The sequence below is a fragment of the Amia ocellicauda genome, chromosome 10 (assembly GCF_036373705.1).
Source record: "Amia ocellicauda isolate fAmiCal2 chromosome 10, fAmiCal2.hap1, whole genome shotgun sequence".
Lineage (NCBI taxonomy): Eukaryota > Metazoa > Chordata > Actinopteri > Amiiformes > Amiidae > Amia > Amia ocellicauda.
This window is the reverse complement of record NC_089859.1, coordinates 40,516,361-40,524,010: the sequence shown is the minus strand read 5'-3', so window position 1 is coordinate 40,524,010 and position 7,650 is coordinate 40,516,361. Positions and strand designations below refer to the sequence as shown.

The 7,650-nt window shown below is 38.3% G+C and overlaps 1 non-coding gene across 1 annotated transcript; it reads right to left on the bottom strand.

Moving 5' to 3' along the window:
* Positions 1 to 4,519: 4,519 nt before the first annotated feature.
* LOC136762254 (U5 spliceosomal RNA) lies at positions 4,520 to 4,634 on the bottom strand. Its single transcript, XR_010820460.1, has one exon. It is a non-coding gene; the product is annotated as a U5 spliceosomal RNA (small nuclear RNA).
* Between the last annotated feature and the right edge of the window lie 3,016 nt (positions 4,635 to 7,650).

Genomic DNA, 7,650 nt, shown 5'->3' with positions numbered 1-7,650 from the left:
GAGCGGCTTGGTGGGGAAAGGTCCGGCTACACGCTGGAGCATCGCGGCAGCCACCGGGGACGCCTCGGGCTCGGAGTGACAGTGAGGGCGGCTTCACGGATTCCTCTCTCGCCTCCTCGTCCTCGGTGAGTCAGAGCTGCAGTGAAGGATATCAGGAGGTTTTTAGAGAAAACGAAGGGAAAGAGGTCTGTTGTAGTGGAGCAGTTTTTCCCAGATCGTGCACGCCTGCTGGCCTCTATTAAGTTTTTACAGAAACCCTGACCTATCAATTTGTACAACACTCACTGAAAACCATGGTTGGGGTCAATTCCTGTTTTTCAATTCCAATTCCTCCTACAAATCAATTCAAAATTGCAATTACTTTTTGCATTCACAGAATATTCTTTATTGGAATTGAATTGAAAAGGGAATTAAAAATTTAATTGGAATTGACCCCAACCCTGTTGAAAACAAAACAAAAAATACAGATCTGGTTCTTCAAATCTTCACTCTGGTTTCATTCTGTGTCGTAGTTCATTTATCTTGCTGTTAATTGCACCACCAATTACACTCTTTGGGTTACTGGGCAATTTTTTCAAGGTAGCCCCTAAAAAACATGTATCACATAGATTTAATGACTTGCACATAGATATATAAAAATCTTTTAATAAACATACCACATATCTTTGAGAAGGGTTCATTAGTTACATATTGCCACAGTAAATCAACATTTTTGTGTGTGGGTGTATTTAAACGTTTTGGTGTATGCTCTTAAACTTGTCTTACACTAGTTCATAGTAAAATCTGTACTTGGCGAAGCAGCTATGCAAAGGCAGTCTTTTCTCCATTAATACCTTGCTTAAGCATTACATTGATGTGGCACAACTGGACTGAAATGTGAAGTATTAGCTCAAAAGTCAAATTTAAATGAGACATGAAAGTTTATATTGTCAAGGATCCCATGGCACTATTCATTATTATTATGTATTAATATGTCTGAAGCATTAATCCAAGGTGATTTACAAGGTGTTGTTGAAAGAGTGACGTGGCTGAATTCTAAGTCAGGCTTCCCTCAATCAGGTCTAACAAATTTGTTATGACTCCACCTTTACTGCTGTGTAGTAATCTGCTGGTACAAAATGGCTGCACCCCAGAGGGTGGTGGGTGAAGTGAGTCTGTAGAGCACTTCGGGATCTTTCCAGCTGCTACATGTAAGGTATTATTATTTATTAATAAATTAACTCTAGTCTCTGAAACTAAAACAAAGGCCAAAGGAACATTTCAAATGCTAACCCTTTGTGTTCTATACAGTTAAAAAGGAGAGTTAGAAATTTTGTACAACAGCATTTACATACCATATATGGCTTCCACCTTTAAGCGATCCAGAGGTGTCTTTTTCTCCGAAGTTGGATCTCTCTTGCTGCCACCACCACGAAGATTGCTCTTTAATAATGTTGGAAAGTCAAAGACAGCAACCGTCAGGGTTCTTGCATATGACGTATTCGTGCTGCACCTCTCTGCAAGGATCCAGGACAGTTTGTCAATGTAAACTCCAGTGCCTGGGAATATTTCCACCTAAAAGACAATGGTAAATAAAAAACAAGTTTATCCCCAAACTATTCTTATATTATGTTAAGTGGAATACATTATCAGTAAGGCTGTGATTTTGTTACAGAAATGTGTTATTAAAGACCACAGTATGTCTCAATTCTAAGTTTATTAATTTACAGACATAATAAAGTCAGTGAATCTGTGACACCCATAATTCAATTACATTCTTATTATCAACTATAACTATGAATATAACTGATAATGTAGCATCATTAGATTGTTTACAACCAATATTTGTTTTCAATATATATATTTTTACCTTGTCTTTGTAATATTGTAGACCAAGAGTGTTATACCTGTTTTGGTGATTCTTTGTCAGATTCAGAACAATTTGCTGTGGGGCTGTCAGAACCACTTGATGGTGACACACTTTTGTCTTCATTGCTGATAAATGTGGCTTTTGTTACAATTTTTTTCAGATTGTCCAAAAGGTCTGGAATCTCTGGAGAAAAAAACCTTAGTATTAAATGATAATCATTTCTAATAATATATTTAATACAAAGTGAAAACAAAACCATCAATGCCTGCAATTATACTTGAGAGACTTGCTCTATGTTATTGGCAAACTGACCTTTTTGTGGGTCATTAACATTAGCTACGAAAAATATAAAAAAGATAAAATACAAGAATTACCAGGTCTAATGTAATGCATATAGTCATTAATGTAGGATTATGAAGTTATGTTGAAAAACTTTATTTAATAATCAGTATTATTAAACTATTAGACAGTGCACATTAAGAGTCTGTATTGTGGTTCTAGATTACTTCAGTATGATCAACTATAATACATTACTCTGGAATCTAAATTACTGAAGAATAACATTTATCAAGGTATGGAATTATTTGCTATAAATAAAAAAACTTACCATCAACCATACGGTTTCGAAGACATTGGTTTTCATTTTTAAGTCTTTTTAAGTGTTTTCCTTTTCGAGCTGCTTAACTTTTTGCTGTAGCTCAACTTCACTGGACTCTTTAAATGTCTGTAGAATATGACGGGATCTAATTCTTGAAGCTCCATCGGTTTTCTTTCTTATTTTGTGCTGTATTCAGAGAGGAAAAGAGTTTAAAATGAATATATATATATATATATATATATATATATATATATATATATATATATATATATATGAAAATGATTAAAAAAAAAACAATCCTGCAATACATTTATTTAATATTTGCAGTAATTATCTCACCGGTAACTGTGGTTCATCAAGGTCACTATCATCTGAAATTTGAAGTTTTTTGTTTGGTTTAGGTACTCTCTTCATTTTAGGACAGGGCATTTTTGTTAGGTCATTAAGTTTTCTTCTTAGTTTGCCTTCTTTTCCTAAAATAAAAATAAAATAAATAAAACCCTGCATTATGTCCACAGATATTTGGGGATTATATTTATTTGTCATAAAAATACTGTGCTTTGACCATACAAATTAAGATGAACAGCCAACACTGAATCAAAACTGAAGTTAAATTATATCTGGTTTAATTTATTTTGTGATTTGGGGGATTTTATTGTAAAGCACAACACACAATAAATCGTTCTTACAAATGCCAGTCAAGTATGACGAGTTTTTAGCGCCCTCACCACCACCTACCATGTTATAAGAGTATGTTAGACGTACAACACATTAATAACTTAAACATTCATTTCAAATATACTGTGATTGTATATATCAAATAGCATGTAAAGACTTTAATGTTTTTTTTTTTTTAAATAAACATTGTTACCAGTCATAATGATCTGCGCTTCATGGACAGGCCATCCACCTTTTGGAGGTTTGTTCGTGTCTCTCCACTCTGCTCTGAAGTTTCGAGTCGTCTCTTCGTCATCATCAGCAATGCTGAATAAATCAAAATTGCGAAAGCAAGCAGTGGGAATCACGCTGTAAGAGTCTTTGTCGACCCCGCTTTCCCACTTCACCAACGCGTGCATCACCGCCATACTACCTTCACCTTCTCGTCCGTTTTTTCTGCGCCTTTTTCCCCCGACAAGTCACGGCACAAAAAACAGTCCCGCTCTGCATTCTGGTACTTGGCGTTCTTAATAACACCAACAGGGTGTAATCGCATAGACCACTCGAGTATAAAGTACTACATATCCCATCAGTTTCAGTTTTTTTTCATCTTCTGAAACTGCAATTTAGCACTTTCAACTGTTTCTTAGTGATTCCTAGAATTACTAACCGGTATTGTAGTCAATGTGTTTATAACCTTTTTTGTTTAACGATTTGTGTGTTATCCTATGGGATCCCATGGTCTTTGATTTGGTCACGGAAGTGATTTGTCTTTGATTTGTTGATCTAGAGTTGAATTTTAATTAGTTTTTCCCTTTTGTATAATTAGTGTAGTGCTACATTTAGTCTTTGTTTTTAAATAAATTTGACAATTTATATCTTTGGAATTGGTGTCTGCGTCCAATTATTACAGAAATTGAGTTCTACAAGACTCCAGGATTCGTGATAAGGTGATACTATGAATTCACTTCTTTAATTGAAATGTATAAGTGTACCTTACGCTACATATATGTATGTATGTATGTATGTATGTCCAATTGCTTTGACAATACAAATGAATTGAATTGAGAGAGAGAGAGAGAGAGAGAGAGACAGACAGACAGACAGACTGACAAACAGAAAAACAGACAGACACAGACACACACACACACAGAGCCAGCCAGCCAGCCAGCTCAGCGATGACATCACGAGCCTCTCTCAGCTGACTGCTATGACATCACAGAGCACGTACATTCCGTTGCTTGCCGTCTGTCAACCACTCAGTCACTGCCAGCCAGACTGGCTGGCTGGCTGGATGGGGGGGCTGCTTGCTGCTGCTGCGTACCTTAGCAAGCTTATTTGCTTGACCGGCCTTCCTACTCCTCTGCCCACATGCCCACCTATGCCCGATCTGCTGTTCACCTGGATCACAGCTCCGCCCCAACAAGGCAGAGCCCCCCAAGAATGGTACAAACTCACCCACGATCCCCTCCACGGAAAGCTTTAGCAAAAGGCAAAAGCGTTGTACGTAATGAAGAGGAACCCGAGTCCAAGACGCATCCGACCAGCCATACATATTTGTGTGTATTAAAGATCACATTTTCTTACATTTAGTTTTTCTGTACTTTATTACATCTTATTGTGATTTATAAAAGTATTGTTTCTTTTCCATATGTATGTATGTATGTGTGTGTGTGTGTGTGTGTGTGTCTGTCTCTGTGTGAAAGTTAGTGTGTGTGTCTGTACGTGTGTGTGCCTGTCTCTGTGTGATAGTGTGTGTGTGTGTGTGTGTGTGTGTGTGTGTATATATGTCTCTCTGTGAAAGTGTGTGTGTGGGTGTGACAGTGTGTGTGAGTGTCTGTCTGTCTGTCTGTCATGTAACTCGCACATCTGTGAGGGCACCATTTTTGCAGAAGAGATGTACACATTTTGGAGCAACATATGCTGCCATCCAGACATCATCTTTTCCAGTGACGTCCCTGCATTTTCAAACAGATCACATTTTATTACACTTTGTTTATCTGTACTTTATTACATCTTATTGTGATTTATACTTGTAATGTTTCTTTTCCATATATATGTATGTACAGTGGGGGAAAAAAGTAATTGATCCCCTGCTGATTTTGTACGTTTGCCCACTGACAAAGAAATGATCAGTCTATAATTTTAATGGTAGGTGTATTTTAGCAGTGAGAGACAGAATAACAACAAGAAAATCCAGAAAAATGCATTTCAAAAAAGTTATAAAATTGATTTGCATGTTAATGAGGGAAATAAGTATTTGACCCATTTTCAATGCCCTGGCTTAGGGTTCTCACCCATGATTTGACGGTACATGGCCCCGTCCATCGTCCCTTTGATGCGGTGCAGTTGTCCTGTCCCCTTAGCAGAAAAACAGCCCCAAAGCATAATGTTTCCACCTCCATGTTTGATGGTGGGAATGGTGTTCTTGGGGTCATTCCTCCTCCTCCAAACACGGCGAGTTGAGTTGATGGCAAAGAGCTTGATTTTGGTCTCATCTGAGACCACTTTCACCCAGTTCTCCTCTGAATCATTCAGATGTTCATTGGCAAACTTCAGACGGGCCTGTACATGTGCTTTCTTGAGCAGGGGGACCTTGCGGGCGCTGCAGGATTTCAGTCCTTCATGGCGTAGTGTGTTACCAATTGTTTTCTTGGTGACTATGGTCCCAGCTACCTTGAGATCATTAACAAGATCCTCCCATGTAGTTCTGGGCTGATTCCTCACCGTTCTCATGATCATTGAAACTCCACGAGGTGAGATCTTGCATGGAGCCCCAGACTGAGGGAGACTGACAGTTATTTTGTGTTTCTTCCATTTGCGAATAATCGCACCAACTGTTGTCACCTTCTCACCAAGCTGCTTGGTGATGGTCTTGTAGCCCATTCCAGTCTTGTGTAGGTCTACAATCTTGTCCCTGACATCCTTGGACAGCTCTTTGGCCATGGTGGAGAGTTTGGAATCTGATTGATTGATTGCTTCTGTGGACAAGTGTCTTTTATACAGGTAACGAGCTGAGATTAGGAGCACTCCCTTTAAGAGAGTGCTCCTAATCTCAGCTCGTTACCTGTATGAAAGACACCTGGGAGCCAGAAATCTTGCTGATTGATAGGGGATCAAATACTTATTTCCCTCATTAACATGCAAATCAATTTATAACTTTTTTGAAATGCGTTTTTCTGGATTTTCTTGTTGTTATTCTGTCTCTCACTGCTAAAATACACCTACCATTAAAATTATAGACTGATCATTTCTTTGTCAGTGGGCAAACGTACAAAATCAGCAGGGGATCAAATACTTTTTTCCCTCACTGTATGTATGTATGTATGTATGTATGTAAGTGTGTGTGTGTCTGTCTCTGTGTGAAAGTGTGTGTGTGTGTCTGTCTGTGAAAGTGATTGTGTGTGAAAGTGTGTGTGTCTGTCTGTCTGTCTGTGAAAGTGTGTGTGTGTGTGTGTGTGTGTGCGTGTGTCTGTCTGTGAAAGTGTGTGTTTGTGTGTGTATGGGTGTGACAGTGTGTATGAGTGTCTGTCATGTAACTCGCACATCTGTGAGGGCACCATTTTTGCAGAAAGAGATGTACACATTTTGGAGCAACATATGCTGCCATCCAGACATCATCTTTTCCAGGGACGTACCTGCATTTTTCAGCAGGATAACGCCAAACCACATTCTGCCCAGATTTCAAGCGCATGGTTGCATAGGCAGAGAGTGCGGGTGCTAGCATGGCCTGCCTGCAGTCCTGACCTGTCTCCGAATTGAGAATGTGTGGCGCACTATGAAGTGCAAATTAAGACAACGAAGGCCCTGTGCAGTTGCGCAGCTGAGGAAATGCATAATGGATGAATGGGGGAAAATCCCGCTTGCTAAACTTAACCAAGTGGTGTCTTCAGTGCCCAAGTGCTTAATAAGTGTTATTAAAAGAAAAGGTGATGTTACATAGTGGTAAACAGTCGACTGTCCCAACTTTCTTGGTTTCTTTTCACTGCTAATGAGATGCTGTAGAGTGAGTTAGTTATATTGCTTTCAGGAGCTCTAATCGTTTTGATGAGTTCATGCAGCATTTGTAATTGAATTTCAAAAAGAAATCTTTGCTGTCTGGCCTGTGTGTATGAGATGTACTCTGTCAATCTTTGGCTAACAACTGAAACATTGGTAGAACAGAAATGGCAACATAAAAAAGAAAAGTACATTTTAAAAGAGCACATTAAATAGGATGAATATACAGTTTTTTACAATCACTTTGTCACTAATTTCAGAACCTTGATGTCATTTTTCAAAACTCTAGACACAAAACTCAAAACGGTCATCACTTGTAACACAGGCTGTCCAATGTTCAAAACATTGCATTGTGCATTCATATCTTTATAGAAACCTAGCACTTGCAGACTTGTTGGTTCAAATAACTCATTTATCATGAAATACCATAGTAACATAGTAACACAGAAGATACCGATAGTTTCACTGTGTAGTTGTTCGTACAATCATTAAATATTGTAGTACAAAATATGTGATACATGTTTCATTATGGTACTACACATAAATA